Consider the following 17,336-nt stretch of genomic DNA (forward strand, 5'->3'; position numbering starts at 1 on the left):
CCTGTGTGAAGAAAATCAGCTGTGTTCCAGCCAAAACCAGCACCAAAAGTGATTGACATACACTGGATATCACAGGTATACTCTGCTCCAGCTGTCCTTAAATGTGCTCTTTCCATGGCATTCTGCAGTAAGTGAAATTTCTCACTTTTTTCCTGGCATAAGAGAACTTTGTACTACCTCGCATTTACTCCAGGTAAAAGCATCCAAACAGTCCATCAACACAGAGCATGACTACTTGTGACCCTTTGGGAAGCAGTAGCTTTGGGCTACCACACCACTGAGTAAATGGAAATTTCTTGATTCCCTGTCTTGGGAGTTCTGGTAGATGAAGCAGGCATTGTTGTGTTGATTAACTTTTTTAGGCCTTTTGTGTCTCTGAGAATTTCTTCATGACTGAAAGACCCAAAATCTGATTCCTCTGCAGGAGGCTACCACCCACATTATGGGAGGAGGAGGAGATCAGATCATGTCTCTGCACCTCTGCTGCTCTCTACTTGCTCAGGGTTTTATTTTTGTCTGCCAGTAAATGTGCTGGGCAGTGAACAGTGGTGGCTGAGACAAAGGCTCATGCCCCTTCCTGCTGCCCCTTTCCACAGAAGCAGAAAATCTTTGGTAGCAGAAGAAGGAAAGTGAGCAGCACCTCAGCACCTGCCCAGAAAGGATGAAGGGGGGAACCAGTCAGATTCAGACAGTTTCTGAATAAGAGAGAACTGTCAGGCAAGAACAGTGCAGGGGACCAGATTAAAATGGTTTGATTGCCTGGATACTACAAGTTAAGCAATGTACTGATGCCCTGGAGACCCAGCTGACTTCCCTCATAGTTGTTTTGTACTTGTTGTACTTGTAAAAAACCAGCTGAATCTTTACCACTGTCTACTGCTGAAGAATCAATTTGCTCTAAATAGACAATTTCTGATGCCTGTGAAAAGTTCTGCTGAATGTGTTACTTTGACAAGTATTGTGAAGCATGATTTCATTACCACTGACGTGTGGTTAGAAACAAATACCCCACAATCTATCCAGCTGAATCTGCAGCCACAATTTGTCAGACAGATGCAACTGCCAGATTTGCAGCTGCAAAAGTGAAACCAAAATTCAGTCAGAGTCAGTCACTGAAAGAACTGTGCTGTGCAGTTAGACCTACACTTGCTGTATGGTAAACCCAAAATTTCAGTGCATTTCCAGCTGCTGCAGAGTATGGAGGCCAGCACAATCCAAACGGGGCAGGACAGGATCAAATATCAGAACACACCTTTCCCCTGCACTATGTAATTAAAAATATTTTATTGTAGAAAAAAAAAACAACTGCATAGCAGTCAGGGAAGTCAGCAAGTTTGGGGTTAGAATTGCCATCAAAACAACCTACTCTCTTTCAGTTTGAAGCCATTCCCCCTTGTAAATAGTTTCTCCATCTTTCTTGTTGGCTCCTTCAGGCACTGGAAGGGGCAATTAGGTCACCCTGAAGCCTCCTCTTCTCAAGGCTGAACAAGTCCAGTTGACTCAGTCTTTCCTCATAGTGGAGCTGCTCCATCCCTCTGCTCATCCTGGTGGTCTCCTCTGGACTGGCTCCAACAGGTTGATGTCCTTCCTGTGCTGGGGAAGAGGAAACCACAAAGGAAACCTGCACATACAGAGCAAATTAAGGACTCTGTCAAGAATTCCAGGTGGGAATTCTGGGGCAATCCTTTCTTGGCTGTTCTTCACTGTACTGATAGCACAGTGCTCTCTGCAAGCAGTGTCCCCTCACTGGTTCACCCCAACAGCTCTGTCATCCAGGACTGGGCTTACCTGCAAGGCTGTTGTGTGTCCCATGCTATTCCTTACCTTTGTGCAGCCTGCAGGCTTTGCTTGTCCTTCTTTGTTCAGTCAGAGTGGGATGTTGCTGAGGTCAGACTCATTTTTGCACTGCACTCTGCAGGCATCCCCCAGAGCAGTCCCCGCTGCTTGCAGCTCTCAGCACACACACATCTGCTTCTATGATCAGGAAAATGAAACAGCAGAATTATCTTGTGGTGAGATATCCACGACAGGTTTGAAATACTGCTGTCAGCCAAGGTATGTGGAGGCATGAACCTACCCTACAGACAGCCTTTGTTGTCATGTTGTAATTCACATCAGTATCCTCTGCCAGTTACAGCCTTATTTTTTCATCTGCCCAAATGTCCCCCATCTGAACAAAAATTATGCCCCTAAAAACAACATAGCAACATGTCAAAGGGGGGGCCTCTTCTGTCTTATGAACCTCTTGATGAATTCCATCTCCATCAGTGAGGATGCACCAGCATGGAAAACCATCACCACACAGGCAGAGATGCTGGTAGAAACAACCATGGTTTATCTATCCAGTTTTGCCTTTCCTGACTATTAAAAACTGCTAGATAAGATCTCATGCTTCATATGCTATCAGTTTCCATTTAAAAGGAGCACTGAATTTCGTTCTGCAGACTCTTGCCTAGTATATGTGGTAGTGCACACCTTTCTCTTCAGCGTTTTTAGCTAGAATTTGTTAATTCCAGAGTATCCAAATTAAACACTTGCTAGGCACTCTGTAGGTGTATATCAGATTTTCCACTGATACTAGGACATCATAACATCTGAGGATCTTGCTTTTTAAGTTGACCATATTTGCCCTTCTAGGTCTGTCTGAATAAAAGCAGATAGTTTTTCTTTCCAGTTTGGGAATTCTGCCCTCTCCAAACTGTTTCTCAAACCACTCCTGGGATAAACAAGAGTATTTCATGTAGGTAAGATATTACTTTTCCCTAACAGCCAAATTAAGACATGTTATCTGATGAAATACAAGGCCTGATGCTTGCTACATGGGAACAATACCTATTTAAATGCCAATTCATAACATCTTTACTATAAGTCTCTTGGACAACTGCAATGTCTTGTTTTTGTTCCCATATACAGGTCAAAGTGCTATAGTGAACAGAAGTTTTCTACAAATACTAGCAGCTAATACTCTGCATGACTAAATGCTTGACGGAGAAAACACATCAGTTAGAGCAGACCTGACAGAGCAGCAGAGTTTATAAAAATCCTGGATCAGGCTTTCTGATATGCCTGTCTGAGGACAGCATGCCTGAAGGGCAGCAGAAGCAACACAAATGGCTTTTTGCCATCATTTCACACTGTATCTTCCCCACAACTTTATGTCAGACTTCATCTTATCTAAAAAGCATGAAGGCTTATGACACTAAAAGCGTGTGTGTTTGTGTCTTAGTGCAGTCTTGAGCTCCCAAACATTTGCTGCTTTAAGAAAAAAATGGTCATACAAATGACAAAACAAAACAAAGGTGCAGTTTTGGTCTCACATTTTTTTTAATCTTCACAAAATTCATCATTCAGAAGAGATACATGGGAGGTCTAACCAGGATTATTGGGATGTTTGTTGTTTTATGGCACTATTTGGAACAGTTTTATCAGGAAGGCTGAACACCAAATTGTATTGCAGACAACTTCCAAGAGCAACTTTTTGTTTTAAGACCATAAAAGGCAAAAATAAACTGATTTTTTCTGTGTGATCAAAGACCCAACATAAAAAGTGTCAGGAGGACCTTAAATGCCAGTTCCTGTTCTCCCAATGTGTGTATCTTGGACTTCTTCCAGTGTAGGAGCAAGATGGACTTTTATTTTCCTTTTAAATGGAAGAAAGCTGCCAAAATACATAAGGAGAAGGATTAGAGCCAGTTGCTTTTTGTTGGTTCTTCAGTGGGAACACTGCCAGGCAAAGCTGTATGCTGAATTCCCAGGGAATTTCACTCTCAAAAGCCAGCTTCTGGATTTCCCTCATTTGGGAAGCTCTCCCTGAAAGGGATATTCATATCTAGGAATCAGCTCAATGCAGAATTGTTGTACTGGCAAATTGGCTGCTCTCTATTCAAATGCTGCTCTGCGTAGCAGCCTTTGCTGTTTTTTTTTTTAATTATTATTTTTTTCCCCATTAGGTTGGGATGCCTGGTGAGCTGGGCATGTTTCAAAAGCAGGATTGCAGAGCACCCTGGGTAATCCAAAGTGTGCTCTTACAAAAGCAGGAAGAGACCGTTGCTCTTGGTATCAATAGCTGCTAACACTGACTCTCCAGGGTCACTTGCCAAGGCTGAACAATTGGCCATAAACACATTATTTCTGTCTTCTCAGGGCCTGTGACGGTGTTGCAGCTGTTATCCTATAAAGGGACAGAGGGATGTCTCTTGCTGCTCATCCACCCCGTGCCAAACATCCTCCCCTCTGCTCTCTTAGGTGGTCACATCATTGTGTAAGAAAGGAATATTTCTAAAGGAAGCTGCAGCTTCCCAGAATCTTCTTGCTTGCCTACATAAGCAGAGGAAAAGGATGTGAAAAATCAGACAAAAGATGCAATTCTGAGAAGTGTTTTGACATGGCAACGGTTTTGTCAACTCAAAAAAAAAATCTTGGCAGGAATCACACATTATTTTTCATGTGTCAAGGAGAGATTTCCTTGAGGCTTTCCAACAAAATACTGTACTGTAGAAAGTCTAGACCCATGATTAAAGCATTAGACAGGGCATCTGGATTTTTCTTCGTTGGAATATAATTTTTACGTGTCTGTGTATCACTTCATGCCTTTATATTTCACTCCGTAAAACAGGTACAATAACATTTATGTATTACAAATAAATTCCTGAGGTGTTTTGAGACATTCAGAGGCTGTAGTGATAAGAACAACAACAAAAAGTTCTAAGAAATAGCAGTATGTATTACAGATACTGCACAGAAAAACTAAGCCACTTGTCAAACATTTCAGTTGGCTTCAGCAGATAGCAGAGAAAGAAAGGAAGAGCATACATCACTGGCCAAGCATGAAAACCATATAATCCACCTTTAACCTATAAACTTCTGTGATTTTGAAATAGATTGTTTCTCTGTTCATTAGTACATTAGTAGAGGCATTATTTACCTTTGCAATAAAGTCCAAATGTCCTTATTAGTGCTGAACCCTGATGCTGAAATGTAGCTCTTTTAAAGTTAGCAGTAATCATTTGCAATACAGTAAGCAGATGGAGACCCCATCAGAAATCAATGTCCCATTGTAATAGGTCCTGTGTGTCTAGACAGTCAGAGACAGTCCCAGCCTTTGAAGAGATTACAGGCTGAATAGACAAGAGAAACAAAAAATGTGGAGAAGAAGCCAGCAGACCACAAATGAAGTGTTGTGCTCAGGTTCCCAGTGCTGGTCCCTGGTGAAACGGAGATGAGGTTATGCCTGGGGGTGCTGTGGCTGAGCGCCTCACACCCCACCTCCCACTCCGGGCACAAAGTAAGGACTGCTGAAGGGCTCCTGCTGCCAGGGAAAATAACAATGAAAGAAAGATAACAGGATCATCCAGGGATTCTGCAACAGAGGAGAGCTGACATGATATTTATCTGATGTCTGCAGGAGAGAATCATATTTCTTTTGCACAGATGGATGTGCACACAATCAGCTTCTGAAGATGCAAAACAAGGGTTTCTGATTTCCACCCAGGCTTACCTATTGATTACATTAAAGCCAGAGATAGCTGTACCTGCCTCTGAATAATTTTAATTAGCAAAAATCAATTAGTGCTGTGCTCGTACACAGCAGTACCTGCAGGTTTAGTGGACTTGCTTAAGGTTATTAAGGTCTAGTTCGGATTTAGCTTCCGTGAAAACAGTTTGTATGACCTCCAAAATTGCTTGCAGTTTTCATCCAAACTTGGCAATTAATTTCCCCATAAGAAATATGAAAATCTGTGTGTTGATAGTGAAGACAGAAACAGTGATAGTATCTCTCCAGCTGCACACCTTATTCCACTGGATATTGAAGGTTCTATGCAGACAAACACTAGCAATTGGTTTCTTTTGTCTATTGCACAATTTGTTTGTAAATGCACTTATTGTATCTTATTTTAACAATCCCTTAAATACCCTTCTTCTCTTTAACAGCAGTAGGTTAAACCAGATTCGGGGTTTTATTAGTACATATGCTTTGACTGTGAGGAGTTGTTTTTGATAGATACTCTTTTTCTACTTAGCATCTTATCCTGAAGCTTTGATTAAAGTCTGAAGTCCAGAAACAATCCTGTCAAATTTACTTATGAACCAACAAAAACCATCATTAATCTGAAAATGCATGTCTTGGGCTTACCTCGCTGGTCCAGGACTTTCACAGTGTAATCTTCATGAATACACTCCAAGAAATCTGTCCCTGCTGAGTTCCTGGGGCTGGGTTTTGCTCCAGCCTCAGATTTTGTCACAGCCAACTCAGATGGTTGTTGGGACAGGCCGCTCCTCCTGCATATCCTGCCTGTCCCTGCCTCTTCTTCCAACCTGTCTCAAGCCTCCAGACAGCCAGAACTTTGTTTTGAATTCAAAGACACAACATTTCTGTGGCTAAACCCCCCAGTCCCTAAGGATCCCTGCCTGCTGCTGGCCAGGCATGCACCCCACTCCCAGCCCATGCCTTGCACCCAAAGTCTCTCCCACTGCTCCTTCTACTCAGGGACTGTTTCCCTGTGGTGATAGGAACAAAGATGGGGTACAGCCCAGGCAGATGCTCCTGGCAGAAGTGCCAGTTTCTCCCCCAGAGCTGGAAGCATGGCTGGCTTGACAGGCAGAAGTGGCCTCTTCCCTCACTGAACCAATGTGTGCCACCAGACTGTGCCAGCTGACCTTGTCCAGGTCAGAGGGGGCACTCAGCATTTTGTCCTGGCTGGAAGAGAAGACCTGAAGAAGAGGGGTTCAGGGTGAAAGGCAGCCAAATGGGGATGCACAGCTGCCAGCTCGCTGTCTGTGGTGGTGGTGGTGGTGCTGAGCAGCAGGAGCATTCCAGGACAAGGAAAAGCCTATTGTGTTGGAGGCACTACCTGCACATTGCAGCTCCCAGAAGAATATGAACGAATGGCAGTATCTTTTTCTTCATTGATGTGAACACAGAAGGCCTTCAATGATTCAGTTTTCTCATCAAGAGGACATTGGTCTGATGAATCATTGCTTGGCTGTTTGCAATACCAAGGGATGTAGGAGGCACTGCTTTGCATGTACATGATTGAATTAATAGATCATATCTACACATCTAAATTCAACTACAACAATCACATCGGTGCTTTTGCTGATCACCCACAAAGCCACATTCGCTGGAAGATTTGCTTAACAGATTGTGCTATAGAGACATTGTGATTTCTTTTGTGAGCAAGACACAGAACTATCAACATCTTTTTGCTGGTGTACTTAAATGTGCTGGTCCAGACTGTAGATTAATTGCCAACAATATTTCTGTCCAAGACTCAAACAGAATTCTTTCATTTTAATACATTTACAGTTTCAACATCTGAGTTACATAATAGTAATCAAAACTTGGCATAGACATATTAAAAACAGACTATGCCTTTTATTTCTAGTGAGGTGGCAATTCACAACTAGAGAACAAATGTCTAAGTTCCAGGAGATCAATCTGGGGAAACAAATACTAATTTATTGCAAGAATCTTAGTCATAGATGAAGAATCCATTTTCTTGAGCATATAACTTTATATTTAAAAGTATGCTTTGATCCAGCCTTGTTGCATACTAAAGAAGAAAGTTTTCTTAATTAAGAAAGAAGACATAGCTCTTACAAGCAAGTCCATTTTGCACTTTTCTTATTTGTGTCTGTCTCTGTGTGCATGCAAAACAACCGGTTAACCACCCTGCTTATAAACTCTGTGTGATACTAGGGTCCCTCTGTGTTACTCTATTCTACATTGCAAATTCTGTTCTCATTGTTGTGCATGCCTGTGACCTTTTGCCTTCAGATTCAGCTGAAGTCCTCTGGGAGGTGACAGAAAGGGAAAAAAAACCCCAAACTTTTAACTTGGCTAGATATAACCACGGAGAGTCATTAAATCTTGGTGACCAGCTATTCAGTTACAGTCCATTTAATCATACAGCAGCAAAATAATTGGCAATGGCTCAAGGCAAACTAATTATTCCAATCTGAAACTCGGCAGGGTAACAAGTAAACTGTGGATGAGGTGGTGATAGATTTTGCACATCTGACAGGCCCGATCTGTGAGGCTCTTGACAAGGAGGTTAATGACAACCCAGGAAGTGTTCTCTCTCCAGTCATGTCAAAAAATGAGGAAAGACTGAGAGCAGAGAAACATCTGCTGGAAGGAGAGGGAAAGACCACTTTCAGGAGGAAAAAGGGAGACAAAGAAGGGTGGGCTCTTTAAAAGCCTCTAATCCAAACCTTAAGGCTGCATGGCCACAGGGGCAGAGGCAGGCTAATGTGTACAATGTGCCCTTTCTTTTTTTGATTATATTTTTCTCCCCTCTGAATGTCTTGCATCAGCCAAAAAGTAATTAGGCTTGCTGGCAAACACACATGTCCTGGGAAAACCATGTGGCAAGCTCAGAGAGCTCTTGGACTTGCAGCCTAGGGAAGGAATTAGCTGGAGCACTCTGGATGTCAGCACCAGGGCTGGGAGGCTGGTCTGTGAAATCCCAGCCACAAGGGCTGTGGAGTGTCCAAGAGACAGAGCCTGAAGTCACAGCAATGTTCACTCAGACCATTCAAACTCAAAAGGCAATATTTGGGTGAGTATTTGCAGGTTTGTGACAACACAGCCTCTTCCTCTTCGGGAGGTAATCACACCACTGCTGTCTCATGAAGCCCTAAAAGGCTCCAGGACACCTTAGGGGAGTAAACATTATTCACTCCTGGAAAAAACATTCTAGTCAGCTGAATATTGTTCTGTTGCAGGGTGGAAATTCAGATGTTCCTCACTAAGACCTCAAAAATCAGATCTGCCAAAATCTTTGAGGGATAGTTTTGAGGACAGAATTTCCTGGAATGGAGGTACAAAAGTGTGCCTCCTTCTTTCTGTGTGGTAGCACAAAAGCTTTCCAAAAAGCTTTTTCCAAAAGCAGAGAGGGGTGTACTAAAATAACAGAGCAACAAAGTGGAAATTATTCAAGTGGGAGCTGAGAATAAGTTATTACATCTTGTTCTGTAAAGTATAACCTGGTGAGTAGCTGCAAATACCAGAAATTACAACAACATGTTATCTTTAAGGAAAAGTGCTTTTCCACCGACCCTTAAAAAGAAGTTAAGAGCTAATGACAGAAGCCAAAGCTCAAACATTATGAGCAACTAATTCAGAATAAAAAATTCAGGGGTTTGGGGAATAAAATCTCTCTCTCTGCAGCTGCTTCTGTGATCTTTAGTGCAGGGGTCAGGACTGTCAGACAGGCAAGAAAAAGAGAAATAAAGAATAAACTGAAGGGATAAGCTATGTACAAGTGTTTATTAAAGTCACCACTAGAAATGTACAACAGGTTCGTAATCAGACTACTTACTACTTTCACTCATTGTAATTCTTCTGCAGAAACCAGAGGTGATCATAAAAATGACATAAAGGTCCAGATTTGAATGGGACTTCAAACTTCCATGGAAAGCAGTGCCTTAGATAAAGTTCTCCATTCTCTGTCAAACTGTCTCTTGAACACTTTCATCCAGAAAAGTCCACCACTTTCCTGGCTCCCATGGCTAATGACTCTCATGGTGATGTTTTTTCCCCCTGAAACTGGGCAAGCTTTCTATAGGTGTCCAGTTTGTGGAGATGATCCTTAAATGAACTCTCTGATACATTTGTATGCCGTTGCTTCTCAGCATAGAGGCCTGGGGGCTGATCTCACCCATGATGACTGATGTGAACAGGGCACTGAGTACTTCTGTCTTTTCTGTGGGCATTTTTAATTAACTTTCCATCACCATTCAGCAGCACACCTGCAGCTTCATCGTGCTACCACTCTGTAACAGAGCAATAACAGCCTTTTATTTGCTGTGTTTCACATCATTTGCCAATTTGAGCTCTGGCTGAATTTTTCCTTTACTAACTACATTACTGCATGCAGGGGCACTATTTCTATATTTCTTTGTGTTATTCTCACCTTTTCCAACTCTCTTGTATCTCTCTTTTGCATTGGAGCTCTATCAGTAACTCACTGTTTACAGGATGTTTTCCTTCCTTTTTCTGATGAAGAGTGTAGGCCAATTTTATGCCTTGAAACTGAAAATATTCCAGTACTCCTGAGCTCGTTTGCCCTCCAAGGGGCACAGAAAGGCCCGTGGCTGGTGCAGGACAGGGCTGTTTTTCCAGCAAATACTGAGTTAGCTGGAGAATGGACAACAGCTTGCATGTGCCATTTGAGAGAGCTGCTGATAATCAAATGAAGCTGCTTTTGACAAAGGGGTGGTTTTCTTGCACAAAGGCATGAGAAGAGAGCCTATCCTGCCCGTGCAAGATTTGCTGTGAGTCTGCACACAATTTCTCCAATAAGTTGAGACTGAGAAATAAAGAATCAGAGAGGTGCTTCTGAGAGCTGACCATACCTAAGACAGGCATATGGCAACTTTATGGCTGTGGGTGAGCACCTGAGGCTTCAAAACATGCAGGAGGAAAAGATCTTTTTCACAGATAATTAGGGAGGAATAGAACTATTAGAACCTGCTAGAATTAATAGAACCTGAGCTCCCTGCTGAAGGAACAGAGAAGGTCTTTTAATTGTCATTTACTGTCTGCAGTGGGCATAGAGATAATGACAGCTGACTGAACCTTGCCTCCTAAGCACAGTTACAGTCCTGCTCACTGCCTCCACGACAAAGAAGGAAGCTGAGGACACCAGCACAAGTGATCCTCACCTCTGTTTGACCCTCCCTACTGTTCCAGACTTTGATGATGGCAGAGAAAGAGCCTGCAGACAAAATGTGCTCACAAACCCAGTTTTTTGTCCTGCCAGCAGAACTGGCAATGGGGGTATTACCACACTCAATTTCCTAAAAAATCAAACCTCTGTTTGAGATTCATCTGAGCAGGAATTCTGCTGGAACAATAGACAACTCTTTGTTATTTGTACTGCAGCAGCACTGGGAGTTTGGATGGAGCTCTCTGACCATACTCAGCTGGTGGAACCTGTGTCCTGGAAAAGCAGTGAGTGGCAAGCTGAGGAGCTGCCCCGCCAGGGTCACACAGCACCTGGAGCTCTACGGTCTCACACAGATCACTGCCCACTGGCAGTGAATCCAAGAACTGAGACCTTGCCCAGCAGCCTAAATCAAAACCTGGTACAGACAGATTCCTCCCACCTGCCATTCCTTCTTTTCCACACGTGCCTTTTGTTCTGAGAGCAAACTTTGGCTTCTGGTAGCAGAATACGGAGTCAGCCACATGATCAATTAACCTGGCAGTCCTCAATACTTATTCAATATTTAACAAGCATCATTTCACATTATGTTTTCTACAGTTCTTACTTTTGTTTACTGCAATGGTGTAGTAGCAATTAAATTATTATGTCTGTTAAGTGATTAAATAAATGAAATTAAATATTTTGAAGCATCATTCAAGAAGGAGTATTATTTGTCTTCTTGGGAATGTTATGCAAGTGTGCAACCATGCAGATACGCATTAAATTAATCTTGTTAACTACCAACATATTATATATTTACTAAGAATGTGATAAATTCTGTCATATTACATATCTGAAAAAACTATTGTTAACTAGCATGGGTCACCTCAGTGAAACAGAATTAAGAATAGAGTATTAGCATAGTTTTTAAGAGTAGAGTCAATTATAGTAGAATTAGAATTAATATGAGTTGTAATTTTTAATGATATGGAAAACAATCACAGAGGAAGACACTTGAATGTCCTGTATAACCTCAAAAATCTACTAAATAAAACTTAGAGATGTTTAACAAATACATTTATCACAGAATCCATGCCACTGAGGGATGTAAAAAGTTGTTGATCCAGATGTTGCTGTTTTCCCAACATCAGTAACCGAATTTATAATGGATAAATTGAGAACAGGCAAAAATTACTCATCCAATATCTACATATATCTTTACATACCTCTTGAGCAATCCATGATTCTGAAAGTCAGGAGAAATCCCACCACCAGAAATGGTTACCTTCCTATCTCATTTAAGGCCAAATGGACTTCACCTTTTAAACTTCTCTTACCTATTTTATTGTTCTTATCAGGGAGACATACAAAGATATTGATAAGGGATGAGCTACAATTATTTAATCCATAAATATTTTAATCAGATAAACGGCTCATTTTTTTTAACCTAAATTACTGTTTTCTGGATTTCTGATGAAAAATATTCTACCATACATAAATTCTGTTGAACTAAGAGAATTATTTGGGCTCCCCCCCTCACATGTTATTTAATATTCCATTTGCTGACAGTGTCAAAATGGTTTTGTTAAAAAGAAGAGCAACAGGAAAAAAAAGCCCTACTAATTTAATACTTCTTCTTATTCTGTTTGCACCTATGAAAAGTGCTTCCTAGGAGAGAAACTGGCACAAGACACTTTCCATGAAGACTAGTGTGTGTGGGATTAGACACAGTCAGCTGTCTTTTGCCATCCTGGAAATGAAAGAGCAAATGGGTTATACTTTACTTTTCGTAAGAACTGAAGTGATAATTACAAATTCCTTTTTTCTAAGAAAGTATAGAAATCAGAGTCAACTTTGCAACTGAACTCATTAGATCTTATATATTTACAATGAGCTTTTTGCATTAGTTTTTTTAAGACGTGAGCAGCAGTTTTGCACTGAGTATTCATAAGTTATTGAATGCTATACATAAACTGTGAAGTCTAACATCAGGAAGCAATACCATTTAGAAATAATATTACTTTAATACATCTGATTATCATCTGCTCTTTTACCCAAGTCAGCATTAATAATAACCAAACTTCTGGAGAACAGATATTATTTTAAAAAATGAATTCGATAAATCAGACTTAAAATGAGATATAAAATGAATCCTCACTTAAAACCATTGTAAGAGAAATTCTTAAATTTCCTCTAAGTACCCTGAAGGAGAAAAGTAAGTTAAGCTTCAGGAGAAAGATCACCAAATTTTAAAAATGTGTACATATACTACTATCAAAAGGTTCTCTTAAATTAACAGCAGGCCAAATGGAAGCCTATTGAAATAATAATGTTTGCACCAAGATGTCGAAGCCCAAAAGAACCTGGTCAGGGTCCGCGAGAGCGGTGATGTTTCTGGAGCTTCGATGCCATCTGCTGTCCGGGTAAAAAGAGTGCAGTGATTCCGACATCCACACAGCACTTTTCCATTCCCACATGGAAAACTGACCACGGGCTGGCCTTGCAACTGCCGATTCCTAACAAAGTGACAGTAGAATCGGAAAAAAAAAAAAAAAAAAAAAAAAAAAACCAAAAACAACAACAAAAAAAACCACCAACACAAAAAAAAAAAAAAAAAAAAAAAAAAAAAAAAAAAAAAAACCAAACCAAACCAAAACAAAAAAACCAACCAAAAAAAACACCCCCAAAAGCTTCTTCGGACTGGGCAGCTCTCCAGGAAATGCAAAAAAGGGATAAAAGAAGGATGTTAGACAGTAAACTGATGCCTCAATTCCATGCAAAGAGGGAATAACTATTTCAAGAAAGAGGGAAGTGGGCACCAACTTCACAAATTTTGAAAATGTTTCTCCAGTAAGATTCCTTTCAAGACAGTAACCTCTCTGCTGGGGTCCTAAAGTTAGGACAGGAGTCTTATCTTTAAACAAGACTTATACTTCAAAGAAGAGAGACATGAGAAGAAACTACAACAAAATTGCAAGTACAGATGGTCTAAGATTTGCATCTTAGTTGTAAATGGCAGGAGACTGACAAATAAATCTCCAGGGATAAAAGATTCCAAAGGACTTTTTGTCCTTTGAAGGCCCACAAAAGTGGGATTTCTAGTCTATTTTATCTGATTCCAGATTTCTGCTCTGTAAGTTTGGACTGTTATGACAAATTCTGTGACATTCACAAAGCAGTAAGGTTTCTGTGACAGTCCCACTTCAGAGAGCAAATGGCAGCGACACTTGGCAGAGAAAAATGAGGCAGTGCAGTAAGTGAGCAGTAGGATTTGGGAATCTCCTACTTGAAGCAGCTATCAGATACTTGAGAAGTGCATGTTGATGCATGAGCTTACTATTTTTCCCAACCCAATAGAGTCAATATGTGCATATTGGAAAAAAACAGCACTTATCACATTACAATTAATTTTTTACTATAGGGGTGAACAACATAATTGTTTTCCTTGGGGCATGCAGACCTGAATCTTCATGCTAAGCCAAATAATCTCCATTGCAGTCTTGGCTGTGGAGCTTCCTGCTCTTTTAAAGGGTCCTTTGCCCTGTCTTTTTTTTTCTCCAGCAGGATATTGAGAGTGTGTTCTGCAAAGCTGGAAGTCTCTGATGAGATCCCAGAATGGCCTGAACCATGGCTACCAACTGCAGCAATCGTGCATGGCTGCTATGCTGAATAGCTGGGGCTAATATCACTTGGGTTTCCATGCACAGGACATGTCCTCTGTCCTGTTCTCAGCAGGTAGAAGAGGTTCAATCCATCCTGAGTGCATTGGGTAGCACTTGTACATGGATAAGCTTGTAATTCATTGAGAGAGCTGCCTGTCTCTTGTGCTTCAGCTGGAAACATGAAAGCCCTGTCCCTTATAAGAAGCAGCGCACTGCTGAGGGTTGTGGTTATTTGGGTCTTTTGCCTATCAATGTGAAGTGCTATTGAACATGTACTAGTATTGCTCCACTGCCAGGTTCTTTCTGTTTTCCCCATTACTTCTTTTTTGCTCCTTTTTTAAGTGTGCACTTCTATGGAAGCAGGGTCCTTTCGGTCTTTTACAGCAACCATGCAACAGCGATGCTCAGGAGAAAGAAAAATTTATGACTCCTGATAACTCTAACTTTAATTTCTCTTCTCAGTGCCAGTTAACTTGGACAACTTGGACCTCCACTAGGTCTTACCAAAGCTTGCTAAAAGTCTGCCTCCTTTGCCTAATCTGATATTTGCCCTTTATACCCGACTTGAATGACTTTATGCTTAGTTTTTTTAAAGTTCTTGCCTCAAGCAAATTATCCCTTTCAGGCCTCTTGCACTTCCAATAATCTTATTTGTATGTGACAATTGTAGCAGAAATGAAGTGCCACTGTAACTACCAATATTTGTAGCCTGACATGCAAATGAACTCTGCATAAATCCTGAAACAGAATTGCTGTTGTTTGGTTCTCTCCTTGATCTCAGAAGACACCATTTAGCCAAGAAAGTATGAAGACAAACCCAGCAATACCGATCAAGTTTGATTTTCCCCTTCACTGAACCTGTTTTCTGACAATTAGTGAATGACTGTTACTTCTCGTTCTCACTGGCAGTAATTTAATTTCCTCTTTCATTTTGATTAAAAAAAAATATTGTGAAGCTAATTTTCAAGTCATTGCACTTTGCAGAGACTGCCCGATGGGAGAGGATTGAGCCACATACAGCTAAAATCAAAACCCTTAGCTGATCATTTATTTTGGGCAGGATTAGCAGGCAGGCCTCTTTACCCCCAGTCAGGCATCCTACCTACTCCTCTGAACCACTTCTTAAACTTGCAGTTGGAAACTGCAGAAAAAGAAAAGAAAAAAAGATTTTAGCCAGTTGGGAGTAAAGAGAAAAAAAAAAAAAAGCTACTAAATCCCAAGGAAATCAGCCCTCTGTTTTATTCATATTTGATTTCACTGGTAACCATGGGAAACTGGAGCCAAACCTGGTATCCTCTTGTGTACTGCAATCCCTCCCTACAGTGCAGACAGAGACAGAAGAGCTGCAATGGAAAAGGGCATATCAGCTAAAGGTAGCTCAGTTAGGACTAGAAAAGGCTTTACCTGAGAGGTTCAGTAGGAAGATAACCCTAAATATGAAATGGCCAGGTGGACTTCAGTGACTGCAGCGGTGCTTAGGAACAGCACCCTTGGACATGGTATTTTGCAGGGACCTGGTGTGTGCAGCCTGAGCACATGAGTCCTGTGATAAGCTGGGTGTCAGAAACACACAATATACTAACTGAAGATGAGACATTGCTGTGTGCCATGCAGTCTAAAGCATGATTCTGGGCTTTGGGAGAGAGGGAAGGCCCCTCTGAGCTAAGAGACTGCCGCTACCTAGAAGCTGAACATTTTTTCCCCGCCAAAGTTGACAGGTAGAGGGAACAATCTGTTCATCTGTTTTACATTTCGGCCTTTCACAACTCTGTAATTATTCTGTCTGCCCTAGCTCATTGTTTGCTGAACCTTGAAATTTGGCTGGTAAGTAGTTCTTAACTGGAATGTGTACTGCAGCCAACTAAGAATCTGTGCAGATCTCTATTAAAGATAGCACCCAGCACGCTTCTCAGCCACCTAATGAAGCAAGGCAGTGCTTCCCTGTGAGCCTGTTGTCCCATTAGCATTCAAGCACTTGCTGTGGCAGTTGTGTGCAAATGTCTGTGGATTCCTTCCTAAAAAATTACATTGACAACGTAAAAGGGAAGTACAGAACAGGGATGTGTGTGTGTGTGTGTGTGTGTGTGTGTGTAGGTGTGTGTATCCACTTGAGTCTTAGGAGTGTGTAGGCACAACAGCATCATTCTGCCCAAGTCATCTGAAGCAATCCAAAACATAGTCTTGAGTACCAAGAGCCATCAAAAAATACTGGATATTCTGCTGATGCCCTTTGCACAGACAAAACATTACCCACATAACTCAAGGTCATCTGAGAAATAATTAGCCTTACTGGCATGAATGGTGATCAGTGCCATCAAGGTGCAGCACGTTATGAGCTGACTTCAGAATAGGGAAGAATAGGGAAAGCAGGTGCAGAGAGAGTAGCTTATTTCAGGAGAAAGATCTTTGAGAAATTCTCTGGGGACTCACTGTGAATTTCCTTTAATGACAGTGTTACAAAATGTGGAAACACCTTGCAGAAACTAAGGTGTATTAGCTCAAAGTTTACAGACATTATCTATGTGGAAAAAGATGTGCCTCTGAAAACTGGAAGAAAGTATATAAATGTAAGCAGCATAGACTCCAAACCCTTGTTTGGCAACAATACTAAGAATTTCTGCGAGATCAGTGGATGAAAACTGCTGAAAGAGACAGGAAAGTGTGTGTAACTGTGTCCTAAATGTATCAACATGTCATTAAGAAGACAAAGCTGTGAGAAACTCAAGTGGTTCCACAGGGCAGGTGCAAAGCAATATGCAGAAGCACAAATCACACCAGTGAGTTGCTGCATAGGCTCTAGCTCAAGTTCAAGAAAGATTTAATCAACTCAGAAGAACTGCAGAGAATGACAACTAAAATATTTGTGAGAAAGAAGGGAAAAGTACAGAAATTTGGCATATTTAGTCTCACAAAATGCAAGACAAGAGTAGTACAATTAGTGTACATGAATACAAATGAATGCTGAAAACCTGAGTGGTCGTGCTGGCTCAAGACTAAACAGGTTTAAACTGATCACAAACAC

General features: G+C 41.2%; 1 long non-coding RNA gene across 1 annotated transcript; it reads right to left on the reverse strand.

The window, feature by feature from the left end:
• Window positions 1-3,300: 3,300 nt before the first annotated feature.
• On the reverse strand, window positions 3,301-11,865 carry LOC137465536 (uncharacterized). The gene is made up of 2 exons (XR_010994682.1): window positions 11,729-11,865; window positions 3,301-9,777 (listed from the first exon to the last, which is right to left on the reverse strand). It is a non-coding gene; the product is annotated as an uncharacterized lncRNA (long non-coding RNA).
• Window positions 11,866-17,336: the final 5,471 nt, after the last annotated feature.

This window comes from Anomalospiza imberbis, chromosome Z (assembly GCF_031753505.1).
Source record: "Anomalospiza imberbis isolate Cuckoo-Finch-1a 21T00152 chromosome Z, ASM3175350v1, whole genome shotgun sequence".
NCBI classification, from domain to species: Eukaryota; Metazoa; Chordata; class Aves; order Passeriformes; family Viduidae; genus Anomalospiza; species Anomalospiza imberbis.